This window comes from Cetorhinus maximus, chromosome 23 (genome assembly GCF_964194155.1).
Source record: "Cetorhinus maximus chromosome 23, sCetMax3.hap1.1, whole genome shotgun sequence".
In the NCBI taxonomy this organism is placed as follows: domain Eukaryota; kingdom Metazoa; phylum Chordata; class Chondrichthyes; order Lamniformes; family Cetorhinidae; genus Cetorhinus; species Cetorhinus maximus.
In genome coordinates this window covers 9040956-9068103 of record NC_135901.1, presented here as the reverse complement: position 1 = coordinate 9068103, position 27148 = coordinate 9040956, and the positions used below count along the sequence as shown (strand labels likewise).

General features: G+C 44.4%; 1 long non-coding RNA gene and 1 gene segment (V, D, J or C); one reads left to right on the top strand and one right to left on the bottom strand.

Annotated features, from left to right (window-relative positions):
* LOC144697782 (Ig heavy chain C region, membrane-bound form-like) overlaps window positions 1-27148 on the bottom strand; it is a 321361-nt gene that overhangs the window by 256152 nt on the left and 38061 nt on the right.
* Window positions 25463-27080, top strand: LOC144697594 (uncharacterized). Its single transcript, XR_013580399.1, has 2 exons — window positions 25463-26948; window positions 26997-27080. It is a non-coding gene; the product is annotated as an uncharacterized LOC144697594 (long non-coding RNA).

Sequence of the window (27148 nt, the reverse complement as noted above, 5' to 3'; positions counted from 1 at the left end):
TTGTCTACCCCTGGCCTCCTGAGTAGACCTTTAGTGTTGCATCAGTTTGAACAGGAGTGGAGATGGAGGAGAAGCGTCTGAGTAGTTTTCAGCCCAGTGCAGCCCAACATTTCCCAATGTGTGGGACTACCAAGGGAGGTAGATTCCTCTGGGATGTTCAGTTGCTAAACAGACACAGCCCCTACAATGTAAACAAATATTGTTTTCAGAACAATAATTTCAGTATAGGCTTTTAATTCATTTACATTTCATTCTCTTAAATTAATTTTTGTGGCATGGGCTTTTGCGAGCAAGGCCAGCAAACATAGTGGATGAGTGTGGCTCCAATTATACTCTAGAAGCTCAGCACCATCCTGGACAAGGCAGTCTGCTTGAGTGGCACTCCACCCACCACCTTTAACATCCACTCCCTCCGCCACCGACACAGAGTGGCAACAGTGCATACCACCTACGAGATGCACTGAAGAAACTCATTAATTTTGTGCTACAACACTTTTCAAATGCACAACCTCTACCACCTAGAAGAACAAGGCGAACAGACACATGCGAACACCAGCATCTACAAGCTCCCACCAGCCCCTCCCCCCCCCCCCCCCCCCCCGCCTCCCCCCAAGCCACACACTATCTTGACTTGGGAACCAAATCACTGTTCCTTAACTATTGGTGTATCAAAACCCTGGAACTGCCTTCCTAGCTCCACTGTGGGGTACCTATGCCACATAAATGTAGCAGTTCAAGAAGGTGGATCACCACCATCTTCTCCAGGGCAATTAGGAGTGAGATATAAACGCTGGCCTCGCCAGCAATACCCACATCCCGCAAAAGACTAATAAAAATGATCCAACCTACTCCACATTAAGGTGATTGTGGGCCTTCTTGATCCATGGCAGTCCTTGTGGTGAAGGTGCTTTAACAATGCTGTGAGGTAAGGGGTTGCAGGATTTTCACCCAACAATGATGAAGGAACGGTAATATATGCCCAAGTCAGGATGATGTGTGTGACTTGGAAGGGAACTTGCAGGTTTTTGTATGCACCTTCTGTTATTGTCTTTCAAATGGGTTGAAGTCACAGTTTTAGAAGGTTCTGTCTAAGTTCTTGTCGACATGACAATGTATAAGATCCCTCTCCTTCAATATCATCCCCCCTCCAAGGGTCCCAAACCTTTTACCTCTCTATCTGCTTCCATAGAGGCCAGAGTCTTGAGTAGGCCCAGACTGGGTGGAAGGTTCCCTTCCCTGATGGGCATGAATGAATTAGTTGGGTTTTACAACTCTACAGCTTTCATGGTCACTTGTTCCTGGTGCTGGCCCCACAAATGGCTAGATCCATTCGTCACCTGGACTCTGTTTCTCTCTCCCCAGGTGCTGCCAGACATGTTGAATTTTCCTGCACTTCCTGTTTTTATATCAGTGAACCCTTAATATCTGCTTCATATACTGGTCAATCGATCTTTCCACAGAGGTGATTGTGTCTGAGAAGTGTGCAACTGGAAAGCCTTATCCATTCACCTCTTGCATTACTACAGCAGATATACATTGTCCTGACAGTGCCAGCAGGGCTGTGGAATTTATTGGATAGATCTTTCAAAAAGCTAGCATAGGCATAATGGACCGAATGAGTTCAATCTATGCTGCATCATTCTATAAAACAGTAGATATTCGGTATCAGGGGATAGAAGAGAAAGAAAAGAACCAGTGACGGTGTGATTTAACCGAGCTGGAGTCAGCACCTTCAGGGAGGAGAGACAGAGGGGAACCAGTTGGAAAATCTTAAAAAGCTCAGTGAGCAATGGTTTAAATCACTTAAAGAAATAAAGAATGGCACAGCACCTATTGAATAGGATATATGCGTGATTTTAAAAATTAATTTATCGCGATTGGGTTCCAGTTACGTTCTATTCCCGCTTTAAAGTTCAAATGGCGCTGCTGTTACCCAACATTCCCTGCGGATGTGAAAGTGCCCTATTCATATTACAGGAGCGCGGTGCGCAGGCGCAGTGCTGTACTCTAGCTGGAGCATGCGCATTATCAATTTGATCAGAGCTGAGCGAATGAGTGAGAGGTGTTTCTGAGCGGGTGAGTGTCGATGGGGCGGACTGAGGAATGGAGCCAGGAGTCGGGGGGAGGAGGAAGCGGAGGCTTCATAAACGCTCAGTGCAGGCCTCAAGCCAGGAATAAGACGCTGCAGATCCCGTATTCGCTGTTCCAGGACATTTTTCCCGGTCCAGCACCAGGTGAGCAGCCGCCATCTTGGTCCAGCGGGCAGCGGAGGGCTTACGCGGCCATCTTGATGACGCGCTAGAGAGTGGGCGGGGCCTGAGGGTCCCGGTGACTTGGAGAGAAAGGCTGCGTTTGCTGCCAACGCCGTGAAACTCTTTCGAGTTATCAAGTCACAGATTGCAACTCTTTCGAGTACAATCACAGTTCTTGGTTTTCCGGGAGTGGGACATGAACCCACAACCCACTGATTCAAAGGCGAGGGTGCTATGAACTGAGCCACAGCTGACACCTCCCCAGCCAACGCCGTGAATGTGGGCTGAGACAATGAGCTTGTTAACCTGCTCTTTACTGCCTAATAAAACTGCTGCTATAATAAAAGCAAAATACTGCGGATGCTAGAAATCTGAAATAAAAACAGAAAATGCTGGGAAAAACTCAGCAGGTCTGGCAGCATCTGTGGAGAGGGAAACAATTAACATTTCGATAAAAACAAAACAAAAACAGAATTACCTGGAAAAAGTCAACAGGTCTGGCAGCATCGGCGGAGAAGAACAAAGTTGACGTTTCGAGTCCTCATGACCCTTCAACAAAACTAAGTAAAAATAGGAGAGGGGTGAAATATAAGCTGGTTTAAGGTGAGGGGGTGGTGGGAGAGAAGGTGGGGGGTGTGGTTGTAGGGACAAGCAAGCAGTGATAGGAGCAGATAATCAAAAGATGTCACAGACAAAAGAACAAAGAGGTGTTGAAGGTGGTGATATTATCTAAAGGAATGTGCTAATTAAGAATGGATGGCAGGACACGCAAGGTACAGCTCTAGTGGGGGTGGGGTGAAATAAGGCTAAAAGGGCATAAAAGGTATAGATTTTAAAATAATGGAAATAGGTGGGAAAAGAGAAATCTATATAAATTATTGGAAAAAACAAAAGGGAGGGGGAAGAACTGAAAGGGGGTGGGGATGGAGGAGGGAGTTCAAGATCTAAAGTTGTTGAATTCAATATTCAGTCCGGAAGGCTGTAAAGTGCCTAGTTGGAAGATGAGGTGCTGTTCCTCCAGTTTGCGTTGAGCTTCACTGGAACAATGCAGCAAGCCAAGGACAGACATGTGGGCAAGAGAGCATGGTGGAGTGTTAAAATGGCAAGCGACAGGGAGGTCTGGGTCATTCTTGTGGACAGACCGAAGGTGTTCTACAAAGCGGTCGCCCAGTCTGCGTTTGGTCTCTGCAATGTAGAGGAGACCGCATTGGGAGCAACGAATGCAGTAGACTAAGTTGGGGGAAATGCAAGTGAAATGCTGCTTCACTTGAAAGGAGTATTTGGGCCCTTGGACAGTGAGGAGAGAGGAAGTGAAGGGGCAGGTGTTGCATCTTTTGTGAATGCATGGGGAAGTGCCATAGGTGGGGTTTGAGGAGTAGGGGGTGATGGAGGAGTGGACCAGGGTGTCCCGGAGGGAACGATCCCTACGGAATGCCGCCCGGAGGGGTGAAGGGAAGATGTGTTTGGTGGTGGCATCATGCTGGAGTTGGCGGAAATGGCGGAGGATGATCCTTTGAATGCGGAGGCTGGCGGGGTGATAAGTTAACATTTCGAGTCTGTTTGACTTCTTCAGAGCACATGAACTTGAAATGTTAACTCTGTTTATGTCTCCACAGATGCTGCCAGACCTGCTGAGTTTTTCCAGCATTTTTTGTTTTTATTTCAGATTTCTAGCATCCACAGTATTTTACGTTTATTTTACAGTTTAATTCACTGCCGCCTCTCTTCCAGGAATGCCTACCTTGAGGAAGTATTGCTTTTCTCTCCGACGGGATTTCTGTTTGTCTCTTTCACCATGTTCACCTTCATTGCTTTCCATTTCCCCCCTGGGATTTGGTAAGGTGTTTCCTAAAACTTGCTTTCACAGCCATATTTCCTTCCTCAGCGATTGTCTCCATGTCCGACTTACCCCATGTAGATTCCAACTGAAGTTCCATCCCTCGTGTTTCGAATCCATCCAGGATTACAGGTATCTCCAGGACATACAATGTTCCTCGGAGAACTGTTCTCACTCAGTGCCATGTGCCACCATATGTACACACTCGACCCCTCTCTCCAACAGCACCGAATCACACTATCTCAAAGCCACCCTTGTCCCCAGATTCACTTTATTCTTTGTCACATCAGACACCTTAACAATAAACTTTTTCTCTTTCCTTCAGGTGTTAAGCTGCTGCTGCTCCACTCTCTCTGAATGAAGATTTAGCTTCACACACACCAAATGTTCCTCCTGTGCCCAACATCTGTGAGTAAAACATTTTATTTTCTTTCCCATTGCATTTCTTTTCTAATTCTGGGTTTAAATTGTTGACTTGCAGGAACTGAAGGGAAAGGAGATGAATCCAGGGAGGACGCTGACTCAGGAAAGGTTGGCCCAGGTCTCTCTCTCACTCTTAAAGACACTGACATCCTTTGCTCCGTCAGCTTGACATATTTATTATATGGCTAAAAGAATGGGTCCTTTCCTCATGCTCACAATTAAAGGGTGGCTTTCCCAGGAGATGGCTGACATTTAAGGGACAGGAAATTAATATAGGACGTAGATATGCCTTGTGTTATATAGTAGACATTTTATATAAATTATTGATGATACTGTAATATAGCACATTTATTATTATTTCTATTTTTTAAAAATATAGTACTGTATATATTTATAGTCCTAGAGGCAGGACAGCACAGAAGGAATCCATTTGGAAACTTGAGTCTCTGAATCTCTGTAGAGCAATCCCCATTCCCCCTCTATGTCCCCATTCCCGTGTAAGTTAATTTCCTTCCAGTGCCCAACCAATTTCACTTTCAAACCATTCATCCCTGCTTCCACCACTCTCATAGACAGTGAGTTTCAGGTGATGAACACTGGCTGTCTAGCCTCCCACTGTCTGTCTAATTAAAAAATACAGTACTGATTAACACACATTTTTAGTCAGTTATATGTACATAGACTAGCATAAACATTTTCAGGTCCCTGTCTCCAGGACATGAAGCCCTGACCATTGATCTCAGCATGAATCGCTTCTTCAGGAGCATTGGGAAGCAGAATATTAAGTACGGCAAAGTGGGAATGGAGAGTAGGTGTCTGGGATGACTTTTGAATGGGAGAAGAATGAATGTTTCAGAGAAACGAGAATTGCCTGTTCTGAATTTCTATCCTGTACTGACAGTGATGACTTTTGTAAACTCCTTTTGCAGGATATTAGAAGGAGAGGATTTGCAGACAGAAATCTCAAATCAAACGTCACATGAAGATCTGACAAAATCACTTAGTTTATGAGGACCAGAATATCATTGGCCTTTGAATCTAGAAGGAGAAATGTTTGTCTGTATTGTCTGCTTCAAAAGGTTTTAAACATCAGTGTGACTGGTAAAACATCAAGACACACAGAGCTGTGTCAGAGGTCCTGGTGCACTGACTGTGGAAAGAACTTTTACGAGTTACCCAGTTGAAAAAACATCTCACAATTCACAGTGAGGAGAGGCTGCACATGTGGCCTGTGTCTAGACGAGGCTTCAACTGATCGTCGAGCCTGGAGAGGCACAAGGACACCTGCATCATGGAGAAACCATGGAAATGTGGGGACTGTGGGAAGGGACTCAGATCCCCATCAGAGCTGGAGATTCATCGACGTAGTCACACCGGGGAGAGACCGTTCACCTGCTCTGAGTGTGGGAAGGGATTCATTGATTCATCTGCACTGCGGAAGCATGAGCGAGTTCACACCGGGGAGAGACCGTTCACCTGCTCTGACTGTGGGAAGGGATTCACTAAGTCATCCAACCTGCAGTCACACCAGCGAGTTCACACTGGGGAGAAACCATTCTCCTGCTCCAAGTGTGGGAAGAGATTCACTCATTCATCCAACTTGCTGACACACCAACGAGTTCACACTGGGGAGAGGCCATTCACCTGCTCTGAGTGTGGGAAGAGATTTATTAATTCATCCCACCTCGTGGCACATGAGCGAGTTCACACCGGAGAGAGACCGTTCGCCTGCTCTGAGTGTGGGAAGGGATTCGGATCCCCATCTAAGCTGGAGATTCACCGACGCAGTCACACTGGAGAGAGGCCGTTCACCTGTTCCACATGTGGGAAGGGATTCACTCAGTCATCCCACCTCCTGTTACACCAGCAAATACACACAGGGGAGAGGCCGTTCACCTGCTCTGAGTGTGGGAAGGGCTTCATTGATTCATCCGCACTGCAGAAGCACAAGCGAGTTCACACTGGGGAGAGACCATTCACCTGCTCTGAGTGTGGGAAGGGATTCAGTCATTCATTCAACTTAGTGACACACCAGCGTGTTCACACTGGGGAGAGACCATTTACCTGCTCTGAGTGTGGGAAGGGATTTGCTCATTCATCCACCTTGTGGGCTCACCAGCGAGTTCACACTGGGGAGAGACCTTTCACCTGCTCTGAATGTGGGAAACAATTCAGTGATTCATCCACCCTGCGGAAGCACCAGCGAGTTCACAGCAGGGAGAGGCCAATCACCTGCTCTGACTTTGGGAAGGGATTCACTCATTCTTCAAACCTGCTGATACACCAGCAAGTTCACGAGTGATGACAAAAATTGGATTCTGCTGTTATTGCTGCTGTTAATCACATCCAGGATTGAACCATGTTCATTCTCTCAGTTAGTGAAGTGGGAGGGTCGGAGGGTTTCATTCTGCTCGACTAGCCGGTCTCCATAAGACCTTAAGATGTAGGAGCAGAAATAGGCCATTCGGCCCATTGAGTCTGCTGCTCTATATGAGATCATGGCTGATCTGATAATCCTCAACTCCAATTTCCTGCCTTTTCCCCATAACCCTTGATTCCCTTACTGATGAAAAATCTGTCTATCTCCGCTTTGAATATACTTAACGACCCAACCTCTACAGCCCCATGCGGTAAAGAATTCCACAGATTCACTATCCTCTGAGAGAAGAAATTCCTCCTCATCTCCATCTTAAATGGGCGACCCCTTACTCTGAGATTATGCCCTCTGGTCCTAGACTCTCCCATAAGGGGAAAAAACCTCTCAGCATCTACCCTGTCAAGCCCCCTAAGAATCTTTTGGTTTCAATAAGGCCACCGCTTATTCTTGAGTGAGTACAGGCCCAACTTACTCAAACTCTCCTCATAAGAAAATCTCTCCATACCCGGGATTAACCTCATGAACTTCTCTGAACTGCCTCCAATGCCTCTTAGATAGCGGGACCAAAACTGTCCACAATATTCCAAATGTGGTCCAACAAGTGCCTTGTATAGTTGTAGCAAGATTTCCCTATTTTTATATTCCATTCCCTTTGAAATAAAGGCCAACATTCCATTTCCCTTCCCTATTACCTGCTGAATTTGTATGCTAGCTTTTCATGCTATTCATGCACGAGAACCCCCAAATCCCTCTGTGCTGCAGCTTTCTGCAATCTTTCTCCATTTAAATAATATTCAGCTCCTCTATTCTTCCTGCCAAAGAGCATAACCTGAAATTTTCCCACGTTATATTCCATCTGCCAAGTTTTTACCCACTCACTTTACCTGTCAAATCTCTCTTTAGACTCTTTGTGTCATCCTCACCACTTGCCTTCCCACCTATTTTTGTGTCATCCGCAAACTTGGTGATAGTACATGCACTTCCCTCATCCAAGTCATTAAAATATATTGTAAATGATTGTGGCCCCAGCACTGATCCCTGTGGCACTCCACTAGTTACAGTTTGCCAACCTGAAAATGCCCCCATTATCCCAACTCTCTGTCTTTTATTAGTTAGCCAATCTTCTATCCATGTCTCACAGCTTTGCCTCCACTGGGCTATTGCTCTTTGAGCCTGGGAGTGCACATTTCCACTGAAAAGATTCACAAAAGCTGATGAAGTACATTTGTTTTATCTTGGATTGTAAGTAGTGTTTTTCCTACCACCACAGGTAGATCTGAAATAAATACATTTGTCTCTGTTCCATTGAGTCTACAGCACAGGACCAGACCAGTCGGCTCAATTCGCCTTTGTCAGTATTTATGTTTCACATGATCCTCCACCCACCCCTCTTCATCTCCCCCATCAGCAGATCCTTCTATTCCTTTCTCCCTCATGTATGTATCTAGTTTCCCTTGAATGTATTCATGCTATTCACCTCAACCACTTGCTGTGGTAGTGAGTTCCACATTCTCATCATTCGCTGGGCAAAGATGTTTCTCATGAAATCCCTATTGGATCACTGAACCCCTTCATAATCTTAAAGACTTCCATCAGGTCACCCTTCAGTCTTCTCTGGAAATGAGAAAAATGCCCCAGCCTTTCCTGAGGGTTAAATGCTGTCCGTTCTGGTATTATTCTTGTGAATCTTTGTTGCCCCTTCTCCAGTGCCTGTATTTCCCTTTTCTAAATAGAGACCACAAATATTCACAGTCTTCCCAGTGTAGTCTAACCATGGTTCTGAACAAGTTGAACATAACCTCCCTGCTTTTCAACTCTATCCCTCTGGAGAGGGACCAATTTGGGCCCCATATTGAAGAAAAGACGTCAAGTTCTTCAAGAGGCTGGAGAGAGGATTTAAGAGAATGACACCAGGGATGAGGGACTTCAGTTAGTTGGAGAACTGCAGCAGCTGAAGTTTCTTTCTTTAGATCATAGGGTCATTAGGGTAGGGAAGATGGCCTTTTGGCCCATCAAGTCCACACTGACTCTCTATAGAGCAAACAAGTTAGTCTCATTACCCTGTTCTATCCCCGTACCCCTGTAGTTTTATTTTCCTCAAGTGCCCATCCAATTTCCTTTCGATATCATTCCAACACCTCTGCTTCTACCACCCTCACAGGAAGTGGGTTCAAGGTCATTACCACTCACTTTAAATGTACACAAGACTCCTAGAGCACAGAATGAGGCCATTCATCCCATCATGCTCAAGCCAGCTATCCAATTATTCGCATAGCCCTGCAATTTTCTTTTCATTTCAAGAATCTGTCCAATTCCTTTTTGAAATATAGAATCAAATCTGCTTCTTACACAATTTTCAGGCATTTCATTCTAAATCACAACAACTCACTGTGTTTTAAAACAAATAATTCAGGATTTGGTGTGTTTGGTGTTTCACAGAGTATTCAAAATGGTGTCAGAGACATGGTTGGAAACAAAGTTAAGGCTCAATCTTTATTAATGATTTTGTTGTGGGGACCGAGTGTAATATATCCAAAATTGTGGATAATTAGAAAAAAAAATGCATTTTTATACCACAGGATGTCCTGAAGCATCTTATAGCCAACGAAGTACTTCTGAAGTTTAATTGCTGTTATCGGAAACTTCAGGTAGCCCTGGGTAATCAAATTCAGTTTTAAAAATCAATCACTTTCATTTTGTATTCACTGTTATAACCGACAATGTCAAGGAAGACATTTTATCCTCTTACATGTGGCACCTTTCTGCCTTTTCACATTCTGTAACTTTTCTTTATTGAATATAGATTGAGTTTGTATTAATATCTAGTCATGAAACATAATTATTCAGTAATGACCTTGGTTAATGAATCAGTGATAGATAATTATATTGAAAAGGTTGGATCTTTATTTTAAAAATTAACACTGTATAATCCAAAAAGAAACTGCAGAGCTAGCAGAAATTGTTTAAACAAAGAAACTCTTTTCTAATTTTGATAAGCTACAGGACATCATATTCTGCCAAAGTGCAGCTCAAGGATAAGGCTCATTGTTCAATCTGATCAAGATTAGTAAGAAGCAAAGCTATTGTCTTCCACAAACTGTCTTTTTGAACCAGACTATCTTGTATTAACAAAATATAATAATTAAAGGTTAGTGTATTAATTAACTACTAGTCAACAACGGATGATTGAATAAGTAATGAGCCTTGAGTTACAATTAATGAATGAATAATGAATCAGTAATTATAAGAAAAAGGTGAGTTTTATTTGCTGTAAAGATGAAAAACCTTAATTGCTGCGTGTATGTGAAGAATGTGTATGTGAAGATAAATGTAGTGGCAAGAGAGATCTTCAAAATCTGCTTAGCCTCAAAATTGAACTTTATGAATAAGGGATTATATAGAATCAGATGAAGGGACAGTATGAAACAGTTCTATTGTTCTCCTGTCTGAGATAATGAGTTAAGATGATGTAAGTAATTGGGAATCCAGTTAAATTAATCTAGTAACCAGATTGACCAATTATCATGCTACAACAGGCCCCACTCTGACTTGAGTTAATGGTCACTTTGGGGATAAAAGTAGAGGTTCCAATGGTCTTCCTTGCTATTCAAGTACTGAAGATTCCCAAGGCCGAGTTCCAAGGAAATTACCGACAAAGAAGGAACCAGATCCCGAGGCCGAAATCCACAAGAATTACTGTCGAAGAAGGAGCCTGGGAGGGTCACGCTTCTATGGGCTGATCACACATATGAAGTTGTAAAAGTCAATTTCTTAATGTTTTTAAGGAAACACTTTTCTTTCAATAAACATTTTACACTAACTACCCAGAGAATTTTGCCTTTGCCTTAATTGGTGAAAGTCTTGTCCGAAGGAAAGCGAATTTATTAAATAGCAAGTTGGAGGTGGCTGAAATCAATTAACTTACAGACCACAAGATCAGATAATAGAAATTTCAAATTTAAATCTTGCATTTATATAGCATCTTTCATGGCCACAATACATCCCAAAGCCCTATACAGCCAATGAAGTACTATTGGAGTGCAGTCACTGTTGTAATGTAGGAAACTCAGCAGCCAATCAGCAGCAGCAAGATCCCACAAAGAACAATGCTATAATGACCAGATGATCTGTTTTTAGTGATGTTAATTGATAAATATTGGCCGTGATACCGGGGTTAACTCCCCTGCTCTTCTTCGAAATAGTGGCCATGGGAACTTCTTAGTCTGCCCAAGGCAGCAGACTGGCACTTGCATTAACATCTCATCCAAAAGACAGCAGCTCCAACAGTGCAGCACTCCCTCAGTACTGGCACTTGGAATGTTGGACATGAGTTTGCCCTCAGGCTCCTGGACTGGCACTTTCCCACAACGACTTTCTGACTCAGAGGTGAGAGTGCGATCCACTGAGCCACGGCTGACACGATAGACAACACAAAGTTAGAAAGGGAAGCATACCCTTTGCCTTCAGTGCCTCAATCTAATCCTTAAAAAACCCCATATTAAAAACAAGTGTTTGACAGACAAATATTCAAATGTTGGTTTAGAACCACAAGTTTCGACTTCCCATTTGAGCCTCCAGCACTTTTCTGTCTCTATTGCTTGTGTCAATGAGCTGCGAGCTGAATTTAGCTGAGACTAATGGGGCCTGCGCCCCAGTTGGGAAATTGCCATGAGTGTCAAACTAAAAGAGACAGGAAGGTTCTGGTAGACTAATACAGAAATTGGCCTCCAACCAATTGGGGAGGGAGGGGGTGAGTGGGGCGCGACCCCTGAGGTTCAGTTTCCTCTTGTCCAAAGTGGGGAGTCATGGGAACAGGGTACAGAGGAGCCAAAGAGAAACCATTTGGGTCCTGAACATTTTACATATTGCTGAAAAAAGAGACATGTTTAAGCTTTTCATCTTGCAATCATCAGGACACTTGCAAGAATACCAATGTAAGGAGGAAAACAACAATTTATACTATATGTGAGGAGAGTGCTGATTGGTAGGCAAGTGACGTTGCCATTCAGAATGTACCATTATTGGTGACTGACAGGTAACTGCCACGCATTGTTTGAAATTTAAACCAGGCAGCTTGACCCTGATTGGTCAGGGCATTGCCCTGAGGAATGAGCCAGTGAATGGCTGTCACTTATTTTGTTTAGCTGAAACAGACACAATGTGTGTACATGTTCTTTCTGTCTGCAATGAACAGGACCCTGTATTAATAGATGTAGCTTCCAGTACATGCATATGCACTACATTGCAACCTGAAATGACAACCTTAAATTGGTTGTCAGCGTAATTCTTAGCACATTGAGGGTTATTTAGTAAGTGATAGGGGGAGGCAAAGAAGAGGTTGCCAAAGATATCATAGACAAAAGGACAAAGGGGTGTTGACGGTGGTGATATTAGCTAAGGAATGTGCTAATGGTGACATTAAGGGTAGAAAGCAGGATGAGCAAGTAACAGGTAGCCCTCGTTGGGGTGGGGTGGGGGGAAGGGATCGAAATAGGCTAAAAAGTGGAGATGAAACAACGGATGGAAGTACATTTAAAAATAATGGAAATAGGTGGGAAAAGAAAAATATATTAAAAAAATATAAATTATTGGAAAAAGGGGGTGGGGATGGAGGAGAGAGTTCATGATCTGAAGTTGTTGAACTCAATGTTACGTCCGGCAGGCTGTAAAGTGCCTAGTCGGAAGATGAGGTGCTGTTCCTCCAGTTTGCATTGAGCTTCACTGGAACATTGCAGCAGGCCAAGGACGGACATGTGGGCATAAGAGCAGGGTGGCGTGTTGAAATGGCAAGTGACAGGGAGGTCTGAGTCATGCTTGCAGACAGACTGAAGGTGCTCTCATGCCCACATGTCCGTCCTTGGCCTGCTGCAATGTTCCAGTGAAGCTCAACGCAAACTGGAGGAACAGCATCTCATCTTCCGACCAGGCACTTTACAGCCTTCCAGACTGAATATTGAGCTCAACAATTTCAGATCATGAACTCTTTCCTCCATCCCCACCCCATTTCCGATCCCCCTTTTTCCAATAATTTATATTCTTTAAATATATTTTTCTTTTCCCACCTATTTCCATTATTTTTAAATGTATTCCCATCCATTGTTTTATCTCTACCTTTTAGCCTATTTCGATCCCTTCCCTTCACCCCACCCCACCCCCACTAGGGCTATCTGTACCTTGCTCGTCCTGCTTTCTGCCCTTAATGTCACCATTAGCACATTCCTTAGCTAATATCACCACTGTCAACACCCTTTTGTCTATGACATCTTTGGCAATCTCTTCTTTGCCTTCACCTATCACTGGCCCTCTATCCAGATCTACCTGTCCCACTCCCCTCAACCAGCTTATATTTTACCTCATTTCTATATTTCCTCAGTTCTGATGAAGAGTCATATGGACTCGAAATGTTAACTGTATTCCTCTCCGCAGATGCTGTCAGACCTGCAGAGTTACTCCAGCTATTTTTAGTTTTGTTTCAGATTTCCAGTATCTGCAGTATTTTGCTTTTATTTAGTAAGTGTTGTCCAGTCACAGAATCACATCTAATATTGGGTACTTTTTTTGAGTTTTGCAAGCACGGGCTGGTTGGGTGCGGTCTCACTTCTCAATATACACGTTGGGATTCTTACAGTTCCACACACTGTAAGATTGGTCTGATTGACGATGTTATAAATAGGGCCCGAGCCATTTTCCAACCATGCAAGCTCGATGCCGATATAGGGCACATCAAAGGCATCCTTCAGGATAATGGCTACCCTGGTCAGATCATTTTGGGCTGTATATCACACAAACTCATGAATGGGCCTAAGGCCATCACTTTCATCCCTGACAAGTGCCCAGTCTACCTCAGGTTATCTTGGAAGGGCAAGGTATCTCAAAAATTTGAGCAACAGGTCAAACAGCTGTTTCACGCTGCTACTATGCAGTAGCAATATAAGTGGTATTCACCACTAACAGGATGCTGCTGTCAAACCAAAAAGACATTCTGTCTATCACACAAATGAATAATGTAGTATGTGAATTTCAGTGCCAGTGTGATGCTAGGTATATAGACTGTACATCCCAAAGACTGGTGGATCATATCAAACAGCATGTCCCAGCGGCTGTTCACAATGGGCAGGGTACAGACTGTACCCAACCAGCCCGCGCCTGCAAAACTCAAAACAACAATGTCCCACATTAGATGTAATTCTGCAATTGGACAACATTGGCTAAATAATCCTCAATGTGCTAAGAATTACGCTGGCAACCAATTTAAGATTGTCAGTCGGGCTTGCAATTTAGTGTATTAGCATGTACTGGAAGCTACATATTAATGCATCGGGCCCTGTTCTTTGCAGACAGGAAGAATATGTACAAACATGGCGCCTGTTTCAGCTGAAGAAAATAAGTGACAGCCATTCACTGATTCATTCCTCAGGGCAATGCCTTGACGAATCAGGGTGAAGCTGCCTGGTTTAAATTTCAAACAATGCTTGGCAGTTAACTGTCAGTCACCATCAGTGGTGCATTCTCCATGGCAACGCCACTTACCAACCAATCAGCACTCTCTTCACATACAGTATAAACTGTTGTTTTCTCCTTTATGTTGATGTTCTTGCGAGTGTCCCTGACGAGTGCAAGGTGAAAATCTTAGTCATGTCTCTTTGTTCAGCAATATTCAAGTCCTATCTTACCAAATGACTATTTTGCATATCCTTTTACTCTGGCTACCCTTGGTCCTCAAGAAATGTTCTTTTTTTAACCATATTTTCTTTCATTAATAGACTTTAAACAATAAAAATATTTGATTTTGCTGAACTTTTCATGAATACATTTAAGAACTTCAGGGAAAGCAGATGAGAGGGTTTATTAGACTTCAAAGAAAATATGGTGGAAATCTGGAATTCTGTTGAGATTTTGTCAATTGAAAATTTTTAAAAACTGAGATTGTTGGACGTTTGTGAGGCAAGGGTATTAAGGGTTTGAAATAAGGGCAGTTGGATGGATTTAAAATAGAAATCAGGTGTCGACATACTGGAGTTCAGGGGTCTGAGGTTGGACTGATTCTGGTTTTGTTTTCAAGGTGGTGTTGGTTTCCTGTCTGTTCTGTAGATTATCTCCACGCCTGTTGGTAATTTGCTTGAGGTGAATTGCAGAGAGGAAAATGCCTTGTCTGATCTCGGTCTTTGCTGAGATAGGGCCTGTGGTCGTTCCATTGATGAGAATCATGGCTTTCATGATATCGTGGAGTAGGCGGAGGATGGTGACAAATTTCAGAGGGCAGCTAAATTTGAGGGGGATACTGCATAAAACTTCATGAGTGACAGTGTAAAAGGCATCTGGGAGGTTGAGAAAGGCCAAGTACATAGGTTGATGCTGTTCCTTGCCTTTTTCTTGGGTTTTCCACATAGACATGATCTTCGCTGTGATGTCTCCCGAAGGGGGAAAACCGCACTGTGACTCTGGAAGGAGCTCTTTGGCCACTAAGAGAAGGTGATTGAAGAGGATCCTTGCAATGATCTTCCCTGTTGCAGACAACAGGAAGACTCCCCTGTAATTAGTGCAATCAGACTTGTCTCCCTTCTTGAATATAATCACAGTCACAGTGTCCCAAAGATCCCCCGGCAGTCACCCCTCTTCTCAATGAGGAATGTAACAGCAGCAGCAAAGCCCACATCATGTAAATGAATAAAAAAGGTGGAAGACAGAGTCTCGATTGAGGAGTTCTTCAAAATATTCTCTCCAGTGAGCACTGACTGCCTCCATGTCCTTGATGAGCTCCCTCCATGCTTGGCTTTCAGTGGGGTGGGTCCTTGAGTGTTTGGGTCATAGATGGTCTTGACAGCGCTGAGGTGTTGGTGTCCACGAGTTGTTGGACCTCCTACACACCATTTGTTATATATCATGTGCGTTTTAACACCTCCCCTCATCGATTATTATCAATGTCAAGATCCAGGAAAATGTGGGTCATTTTCCATATCTTGGTAACTCCTTTTGTCGAAGGCAGACTAGCTGATGAAATTCATCACCACCTCTAATATTCCAGCTCAGCCTTCAGCCAAAAGAAGAACAGAGTATTTGAGGACCAGGATGTCAAACCTGAGACTAAGGTCACGGTTTACTGGGCAGCAGTGATCCCCACACTCCTAAAGTCCTCAGAGACTTGGACAACCTAGAGCAGGCACCTCAGAGCACTGGAGAAGTCCCACCAGCGGTGCCTTCACAAGATCCTCCAAATCTGGTGGCAAGAAAAGTGGTCAGCCAGCAGTGTCCTCTCCCAAGCCAACGTGCCCAACATTAAGGCGCTAACCACTCAAAACCAGCTCCACTGGGCAGGACCTGTCGTTCGTGTGCCTGACACCAGGATCCTGAATCAACTGTTCTTCTTGGGACCTCAGTCACAGCAGGAGACTCTCAGGAGGATAATGGGAACGTTCAGGGATGTCCTCAAAGCATCCCTGGAGTGAACAAATGTCCCCACAGACTCATAGGACTCCCTGGGTTGCAGCCGACCAAACTGGAGGTTTATTTGTGAAGGCACCAAACACATTGAAAGACTTCATGAGGAGTATGCAGGGGTGTAGTCGAGACTTCAGAGAGCACACAAACCACCAAACACCTCATCTACCCAACCCTTCAAACACCACCTTCCCACATGTGACAGAGTCGACCGAATACGCACTGGACTTATCAGCCATCTCCAAACACAATGAGCGAAAATGGAAGCAAGTCATCCTCAATCCAGAAGGACTGCTTAAGTAAGAGAGTCAGGATGAATCAGAAGGGTGGGGTTTCCTTGGTGACAGGCCAGGTTACCCAGGTGACTGCCACCATCTTGGTAGAGGCATGTTCAGCAGGCAGGGTGCATTCGTGTCCATCTTGTTGAGGGAACAGAGAGTGGGCAGGGCTTCAGGGTTCCAGTGAGCAGGAGAGAAATTATTGACTCATTCTTTTTACTCTTACTTTGCACACAAGGGCTGGAGAGCTGAATCCAGTCAGAGTAAAAGGAGAGAGAAAAATGGGAGTCGAGGAAAGAAATGCTGGAGATGGTGATATGGGTTTGGATTTTAGCATAGGGACGAGAGAGTGTGTGGGATGGAGATTTACAGCTTCAATAGAAACTAGATTTCTCTGTTCTGAATTTCTGTTCTTACAGTGGTGACTTTTATAAACTTATTTTACAGGGCATTAGAAGGGTAGGATTTACAGATGGGAAACTCAAATCAAACTTTACATCAAGTTCTGGTAGAGTCACTCACTTCATCAGGACCGGAATATCATCAGATTTTGAATGTGGAGGGTGAAATGTTCGTCTGTTCTGTCTGTGGGAAAAGGTTTCAAACAGCAGTGTGACTGGAAAAACACCGAGACACATACACACCCGAGTGAGAGTGTTCAGTGCGCTGACTGTGGAAAGAGCTTTAACCAGTTACGCAGCCAGGAAAAACATCACACCATTCACAGTGGGGAGAGACTGTACACGAGTTCTGTGTGTGTACAAGGCTTCAACTGATCAACCAACTTGGGGAGACAGAAGGACACCAGCAACACGGAGAAACCATGGAAATGTGGGGACTGTGGGAAAGGATTCAATTACCTGTCCCTACTGGAGATTCATCGACGCACTCACACTGGGGAGAGACCGTTCACCTGTTCCAAGTGTGGGAAGGGATTCAGTCAGTCCTGCCACCTGCTGACACATCAGCAAATTCACATTGGGAAAGGACCTTTTAAATGTCCAGACTGCGGGAAGTGCTATAAAAGTTCCAGGAAACTGTTGTGCCTTCAACATGTTCACGCTGATGAGAGACCGTTCAGGTGCTTTCACTGTGGGACTGGGTTCAGGAAATCATCTCAACTCACTGTACACCAACAAATTCACACTGGGGAGAGACCATTCACCTGCTCCAAGTGTGGGAAGGGATTCACTCATTCATCTAAGCTGCTGAGACACCAGCATATTCACTCTGATTTGAGACCATTTAAATGTCCTGACTGTGAGGTGAGCTTTAAAAACAGCAGTGATCTGCTGAGACACCAACAGAGTCACACTGGAGAGAGGCCGTTCACCTGCTCTGAGTGTGGGCAGGGATTCACTCGGTCATTCACCCTGCTGGAACACCAGCGAGTTCACACGGGGGAGAGACTATTCACCTGCTCCATGTGTGGGAAGGGATTCACTCAGTTATCCCACTTGCAGAGACACCAACGCACTCACACTGGGGAGAGGCTGTTCACCTGCTCCGTGTGTGGGAAGGGATTCACTCGGTCATCCCATCTGTTGACACATCAGCGAGTTCATGAGTGACAGCATGGATTGAATTGTGCTGTTTCTGCTGTTAATCACACCCAGGTCTGAATGTGTGGTGTGTAAGAAATGTGCCCCAGCCGCTCTCTTCCATGGTTCAGAGCTCCCAGACACCGAACAGAAGGCTCCTTTACAACTGTGTTTAGAGTCAGGAAGAACAACGGTGAATGCTGGAAACATTCTGTCAAGCCAGAGATTTGTGTAAAACTGTGATCTGTTCCTGACTGAAAGTGAAACGGCAGGTTTAAGTTTCCAGTCAGGAACTGATTGAGGTAATTATGCTACAAGGATTTAAAATGTTTGTGTGACATTCTTGATTCTACCAATTAAGGCAATAACAACAAGTTGCATTGATATAGAATCTATAACATAGTAAAATATCCCAAGGTGCTTCACAGATGATCAAAAACTTGGTCAAAGAGGTAGATTTTAAGGAGGCGAGAGTTTTAGGAGGGAATTCAAAACCTGGGGCATCGGCAGCCAGTGGAGTGATGTGGGTGGTGGATGTGCAAGTGGTCAGAATTGGAGGAGTGGAGGGAGCTTGGAAGGTCATGGGGCAGGAGGAGGTTCCAGAGACTGTCTGTCATGGAGAGAGTGGCTGCCTCCATGAAGCTTCAAGCATGACTCTGAAATGGGTCCCTGCAGGTCATGACCATGGCCGTGCAGGAGATGTCTGCTGCCTTAAACAGGATGACAGACACTGTATCTGTGACCTTACAACAGGTCACTGATCTCCACCAAGCTGCAGCAGAGTAGGAGGAATGATGTGGCGCTGGTCCAGGAGAGGGATAATGGAGAAATGATGGAAGTGGGAACTCCGATCAAAGTGTTCCAGCCTCTCACCCATTAACCACCCCCCCAACCTCAAGCCATATGTGGCCCTGGCTCACAACACGCACCCCGCCCCCCCCGCCCCCGTCTCCCAGCAGCTGAATCTGCCCCTGCACAGATACAGGTGGATCAGTCTTTGCCGGGATCCTGAGGGTCTCTGAAACCCGGAGGGTGGAGACCACAAGCCCCTCGGCAGTGAGAGCAGGGATGTGAAAAGCCTGTCTCTCCCTCTGCTGAAACCACACAGGATGCACCTTGTAGAAGCAATCGGAAGGGTCTGGGCTGGAAATTGTAATTCACCAAGGGTGTGCACAGGGGGTTTGATAAAATATTAATTTCCTTTTTAAATAATGACAGAAAATGTATTGATTGGAACCACTTGGAAGCTCTTGTCCATTCTGACATCCCGAGGTCCAGCTCACCCTCTCACTGGGTTTGTGCTGAATGTCAATCCAGGCTGGGAGCCATTGGGTGGATGTGCAATGGGTGGATGAGTGGGTGAAGGAATGTTCAGTGAACAGGGAGGGAGGGAGGGGGGGTGGGGAGTTGGTGCTGCTGGTGGGAAGTGTTCATTCTGAAGGAGTCCCATCTGAAACAGTGACCATTCATTTATCACATTGAAATGATTGAGCTGCTGTGCATTTTCCCATTTTTGTTCTTTTAGTTTTCCAGGATTTATATATATATTTTCTTTTTACAAAAACATTCTTATTGTAACACTGAAATCCAGAGCATTTTAAATCTGTCAAACTCAATCCCCATCGAGTACACAGAAAGACTCAACTGATTCTAACTTTTTCTGTTATCAATAAACAAAGATCTTACAAGATGTTTATATGGGGAATTGTTCTTCTTTGAGACCAGGGATGGTCAAACTATGTCCCAAAATTCAGATCTGGGCCTTGAGCCTGGGCTATCGGGCCCACATACATGGAGCACCATTACCCGATGTCCTCCATTCCCGATTTTAATCTCTCCACCATTGGTGGCTGTGCCTTCAGCTGCCTGGGCCCTGAGCTCTGGAATTTCTTCCCTAAACCTCTCCACCTTTCTACTTCACTTTCCTCCTTTAAGGCACTCCTTATAACCGATCTCTTTAACCAAGCTTTTGGTCATCTGACCTAATATGTCCTTATGTTCATGTGAAACTCCTTGGGATGTTTTATTATGTTAAAAGCTCCATTTAAATATAAGTTGTTGCAGATGTTGTTGTATCTCAGTCAGACCCGACCACTTACTGAGTGAGTGAGTCTGTATAAATGCAACTCAGTCACAACTTGTTAGAACAGACCTGGGGAGAAAGAAGCTCTGAACTAACCACTGGACTTCCTGTTCTCCACAATTGGGAAAAGGTGATCCCTTCCATACATTCAGAATGACTAATAAAGTCATTAATGTTGATGTGCTGTTGTGAGCTGCATTATTTGTTAGAATTAGAGTGAAGGAGTGAGGGACTGAGTCACCAGTTTAAGAACCTGAACCTTGATGTGCAGGGCACAATTTCAAAGTTTGCAGACGATACAAAACTTGGAAGAATTGTGAACTGAGTGCAGAATTTCAAAAGGACATAGATAAGTTGGTAGAACTATAGAAAAGTTACGGTGCAGAAAGAGACTATTCAGCCCATCACATCTGCACCGGCCAAAAAAAAGTAAAGAAAGTAACTGCTCATTTTAATCCCACTTTCCAGCACCTGGTCGGTAGCGTTGCAGGTTACAGTGCTTCAGATGCAGATCCATGTAGCTTATAAATGACTTGAGCTTTTCAGCCTCAACCACTAATTTAGGCAGTGAATTCCAGATGCCCACCACCCTCTGGGTGAAAACGATTTTCCTTAATCTTTCTACCAATCACCTGAAATCTGTGCCCCCTGGTAATTGACCCCTCAGCTAAGGGAAACAAGTCTTTCCTGTCTACCCTATCTTGGCCCCTCATAATTTTGTACACCTCAACTAGGTCACCCCTTAGTCTCCTCTGTTCAAAGGAAAACAACCCTAGCCTATCCAATCTCTCCTCATAGCTGCAATTTTCAAGCCCTGGAAACATTCTTGTAAATCTCCTCTGTACTCTCTCCACAGCAATTGTGTCCTTCCTGTAATGTGACCAGAACTGTACACAAAGTTCCAGCTGTGGCCTAACGAACATTTGATACAGTTTCATCATTACATCCTGTTTTGGTGTTCAACAACTCACCCAATAAAGGAAAGCATTCCATATGCTCTCTTTACCACCATATCCACCTGTCCTGCCAACTTCAAGGACCTATGGACATGCACTCCAAGGTCTCTCAGTTCCTCAACCTCTCTCAATAACTTCCCATTTATTGAGAATTCCCTTGCTTTATTTGCCCACCCCAAATGCATTACCTCATACTTTCAGGATTGAATTCCATTCGCCACTTCTCCGCCCGCTCGACCAAACCATTGATATCATTCTGGAGTCGACAGCCATCCTCTTCACTATCAACTACATGGCCACTTTTTATGTCATATGCAAATTTCCCAATCATGCCTCCAAGATTTCAGTCTAAATCATTAATATACACAACAAACAGCAAGGGCCCCAACACTGAACCCTGTGGAACACCACAGGAAACCATTTTCCATTCACAAAAACAGCCATTGACCATTACCCTTTGTTTCCTGTCACTGAGCCAACTTTGGATTCAACCTGCCACTTTCCCTGTATCCCATGAGATCTCACTTTCCTGACTAGTCAGCCATGTGGGACCTTGTCAAATGCCTTACTGAAATCCATGTAGACAACATCCACTGCATTATCCTCATCAATCCTCCTTGACACTTCCTCAAAAAATTCTGTTAAGTTAGTAAGACATGATCTCCCCCTAACAAAACCATGCTGACTATCCCTGATCAATCCATGCTTTTCTAAGGGACAGATTATCCTGTCTCTCAGAATTGTTTCTAATAATTTGCCCACCACTGAAGTCAGACTGACTGGCTTATAATTTTCTGGCCTATCCCTCGCACCCGTTTTAAACAGTGGTACAATGTTCACAGACCTCCAATTCTCTGGGACCTCGTCTGTATCTAGTGAGGATTGGAAAATGATCTTCAGAGCATCTGCTATTTCCTCCCTGGCTTCATTCAACAGCCTGGGATACAATCCATCTGGCCCTGGTGATTTATCCGTCTTCAAGGCTGCCAGCCCCTCCAGTATTTCCTCTCTCACTATGTTTATTGTATCTAATAATTCACACTCCTCTTTAACTGGAATGTCTGTATCATCCATCTCGTTGAGAACCCTGCCCATACCATCTGTACCACAAGTTACCTTGTACATCTCTGATAGGCCCTACCTTTTCCTTAGTTATTCTCTTGCTCTTAATGTACTGGTAAAACATCTTAGGATTTTCTTTGATTTTACCTGCCAATATTTTTTTAAATCCTCTTTACTTTCCTAATTTCCATTTTTACTTCACCCCTGTACTTTCTATACTCCTCTAGGCTTCCTACAGTATAAGTCTTTTGTGACTGTCATAAGCTTTCTTTTTATGCTTTATCTTGGCTTGTATTCTTCTGGACAACCAGGGAGATCTAGATTTGGCAGTACCACTCTTTTTCTTTGTAAGGACATGTCTACACTGTGCCTGTAGAATCTCACCTTTGAATGCATCCCACTGGTTTGACAGTTTTTCCTTCTAATAGCCGTATCTAGTCCACTCTCGCCAGCTCACCTCTCAGCTTAGTAAAATTTGTCTTCCCCTAATTTAGAACTTTTACTCCTGTTCTATCTTTGTCCTTTTCTACAGTGATGCTAAATCTAACCAGATTATGGTCACTATCTCCAGAGTGGTCCCCACTGCTACTTCATCCACTTGCCCAGCTTCATTTCCTAAGACTAATTCTAGAATTGCACCCAGTCTCACTGGGCTTGTTACGTGCTGGCCAGAAAGGTTCTCTTGAATGCAGTTTAAGAATTATGCGCCCTCTGTACCCTTCACAGTGTGTTCATATCCCAATTGATATTAGGGTAGTTGAAGTCCCCAACTATTACTGCCCTATTGTTTTTGCACTCAGAAATGTGTCCACATATTTGCTCTTCTAACTCCGTTCCACAATTTGGGGGTCGATAGTACACTTTTAGCAGTGTGGCTGCCCTTTTTTATTTCTGAGGTCAACCCATATGGCCTCATTTGATGCTTCATTTAGTATATCATCCCTCCTCACAGCTGTAATTGATCCTTTAATCGATAATGCTGCATCCCCAACTTCTTTATCCCCCTCCCTATCCTGCTTGAAAACTCTATATCCAGGGATGTTTAGCTGCCATTTTAGCCCCTCCTTAAGCCAGATTTCCATTATACCAATGATATCATGCTGCCATGTGCCTATCTGTACCCTCAGCTCATCGGCTTTATTTACTATGTTCCTTGCATTTACATATACACTTTTTAACACTGCCAAGTTCCTGTGCTGTACATTTTTTAACCTGTGCTGCTTCTGTCTTTCAGAGTCACTCATTAATTCTCCATCTCCCGTTCCCTGCTCTGAATTTTCCCTCAGGTTCCCATTCCCCTGCCAATGTAGTTTAAACCAAACCCGTCTGCCCCATCCCCTGCACCTCCAACAGCACTAGCAATTCTCCTTGTGAGGATATTTGTCCCTGAATCACAATGCAGAAGAGGCCCTTCGGCCCATCGAGTCTGCCCCGACACATGAGAAACACCTGACCCATCTCCCTAATCCCATTTACCAGCACCTGGCCCACAGCCTTGAATGTTATGACACGCCAAGTGCTCATCCAGGTACTTTTTAAAGGATGTGAGGCAACCCGCCTCCACCACCCTCTCAGGCAGTGCATTCCACACCGTCACCACCCTCTGGGTAAAAAGTTTTCCTCACATCCCCCCTAAACCTCCTGCCCCTTAGCTTAAACTTATGCCCCCTTGTGACTGACCCTTCAACTAAGGGGAACAGCTGCTCCCTATCCACCCTGTCCATGCCCCTCATAATCTTGTACACCTCGATCAGGTCGCCCCTCAGTCTTCTCTGCTCCAACGAAAACAACCCAAGTCTATCCAACCTTTCTTCATAACATAAATGTTTAATCTCAGGCAACATCCTGGTGAATCTCCTCTGCATCCCCTCCAGTACAATCACATCCTTCCTATAATGTGGCGACCAGAACTGCACACAGTACTCCAGCTGTGACCTCACCAAGGTTCTATACAACTCCAACATGACCTCCCTACTTTTGTAATCTATGCCTCGATTGAGAAAGGCAAGTGTCCCATATGCCTTTTTCACTGCCCCACTAACATGCCCCTCTGCCTTCAGAGATCTATGGACACACACACCAAGGTCCCTTTGTTCCTCAGAACTTCCTAGTGCCATGCCGTTCATTGAATACTTCCCTGTCAAATTACTCCTTCCAAAGTGTATCACCTCACACTTTTCAGGGTTAAATTCCATCTGCCACTTATCTGCCCATTTGACCATCCCATCTATATCTTCCTGTAGCCCAAGACACTCAACCTCACTGTTAACCACCCGGCCAATCTTTGTGTCATCCGCAAACTTACTAATCCTACAACCCACATAGTCATCTATGTCGTTTATATAAATAACATAATAGGGGACCGAGCACAGATCCCTGTTCAGGTGTAGACCTTGTATAGGTCCCATGTTCCCCAGAACCGGTCCCATTGCCTCAGAAATCTGAGGCCCTCCCTCCTACACCAACTTTCCAGCCATGTGTTTATTCGCTCAGTTCTCCTATTTCTATACTCACTTGTCATAGTGTCATAGAGGTCTACAGCACAGAAAAAGGCCCTTCGGCCCATCGAGTCTGCGCAGGTCAAACGAGTACCTAATTATTCTAATCCCATTTTTCAACACTAGGCCCATAGCCTTGTATGCCATGGCATTGCAAGTGCACTTCCAAATACTTATTAAATGTTATGAGGCTTTCTGCCTCTACCACCCTTTCAGGCAGTGAGTTCCAGATTCCCACCACCCTCTGGGTGAAAAAATTCTTCCTCACATCCCCTCTAAACCTCCTGCCCCTTACCTTAAATCTCTTGGTTATTGATCCCTCCACCAAGGGGAAAAGTTCCTTCCTGTCTACCCTATCTATGCCCTTCATAATTTTATACACCTCAATCATGTCCCCCCTCAATCTCCTCTGCTCCAGGGAAAATAACCCCAGTCTATCCAATCTCTCCTCACAACTAAAACTCTCCAGCCCAGACAACATCCTGGTAAATCTCCTCTGCTCTCTGGTGCAATCACATCCTTAAAATGTGACTCTGGTGGGACTTGAACCCACAACCTTTGAATACCTGACCTATCACTGATGAGAAGGCCAACATGCTGTCCATTGCACCACAGAACCATGTGGGAATAATCCTGAGATTACTGCTTTAGAGGCCCTGCTTTTCAGTCCCCTTCCTAACTCCCTAAAGCCAGGGGCTCCTGCAATCTCTGCCTAGTTCTCTTGGACTGTCTGGTGGTCACCCATTTCATAGAGTCATAGAGTTAGTTATACACCACAGAAACAGGTCCTTCAGCCCATCGTGTCTGTGCCGGCCATCAAACCCTGATCTATTCTAATCCCATTTTCCAGCACTTGGCCCGTAGACTTGTATGCTGTGGCGTTTCAAGTGCTCATCTAAATACTTCTTCCTTTCTGCCTCCAGGCTCCTAAGCTGCGATGTGGCCACCTCTCTGGTGGAATGGGCGGACAGGTGGCAGATGAAGTTCAATGCAGAGAAATGTGAAGTGATTCATTTTGATACGAAGAGCATGGAGAGACAATATAGAAATAAAGGGTACAATTCTAAAGAGTGTACAGGAGCAACTCACCGAGTTCCATCCCCCTGCCTTCTTCCCCTAACCCTGTACATTCTTCGTTCTCAGGTAACAGTCTCATTCCCTTTTGAATGCTTCAATTGAACCTGCCTTCACCACACCCTCAGGCAGTGCATTCCAGACCCTAACCACTCGCTGCGTAAAAATACATTTCTGCTCATATCACTTTTGCTTTTTTGACTAATTACTTTGAATCTTTGCCCTCTTGTTCTGGATCCTTTCACAAGCAGGAACAATTTCTCCCTATCTACTCTGTCTGGACCCCTCACGACTGAATAGTTCTATCAAATCAAACAACTCCTTCTCAAGTACCATATAGGTCAGGTGATTTCTTGGAAGAGGCCTGCTTGTTGACAGTCCCAAGGTGAACTTATGACCTTTTTAAAAAAAAAATCCCAGGTTAGCATCCACATGTCCAGATCATGCCAAATCCTTCCATTTTGTAAAACAAAACTTCAGTCTTGAGAGATGAGAGTCCAACAGAATGGCAATATATTTCCAAGTCAGGATGGTGAGTGACATGGAGGGGAATTTTCAAGTGGTGGTGTTCCCATGTGTCTGCTGACCTTGTCCTTCTCGATGGTAGTGGTCATGGGTTTGGAAGGTGCTGTCTAAGGAGCCTTGGTGAATTCCTGCAGTTCATCTCTTAGATGGTACACACTGATGCTGCTGTGTGTCGGTGGTGGAGGGAGTGAATGTTTGTGGATAGGAGTCCTGGACCAAGGGAGCCAACTGACAACAGCATTTTAATTGGCTCCTAACCAGGTGACCAGGGTTCGTGTAGCTGAAAGTGCAGCAGAAAGTTCCTGGCCTGCAAAGAGAAAACGCCTAAAATCTCTTTTCCTCATATCTCTATAACCTGCTCTGAGGAAACCCCTGTAAAATGGAAAGGGGGAAAACCACTGTTAGAGACATTGAAAAGCAAGTTCTCAACCAGAGAAATAAAAACTGTAAGTGCTGGAAGACCACCTCATGTCATTAACAAAGAACTGAAAGGAATTGGAAGACATTGATCAAAATCAACCATCAAATCCTGTGCTCCGGACTGGTGCTATTGAACTGTTTTATCCTACCCTTAAAATCCATGTTTTGTGTGTCTTATGTGTGTGTATAAGGATTTAAGAAGAGGGTAGAGTTTAAGTTATATTGTTAGAAGTTAGCAGTTCATATTTCCTATTTTTGCCACTGGTTAAAGACAATTTGTTCAATAAACAGCTATTTACTTATTAAATTTACAAACCTGGTGTTCCCATTCTGTTAACCTAAGTTAAACAGTTAGGTAGAATTGGGGCAATTTGGTGGTTTGGT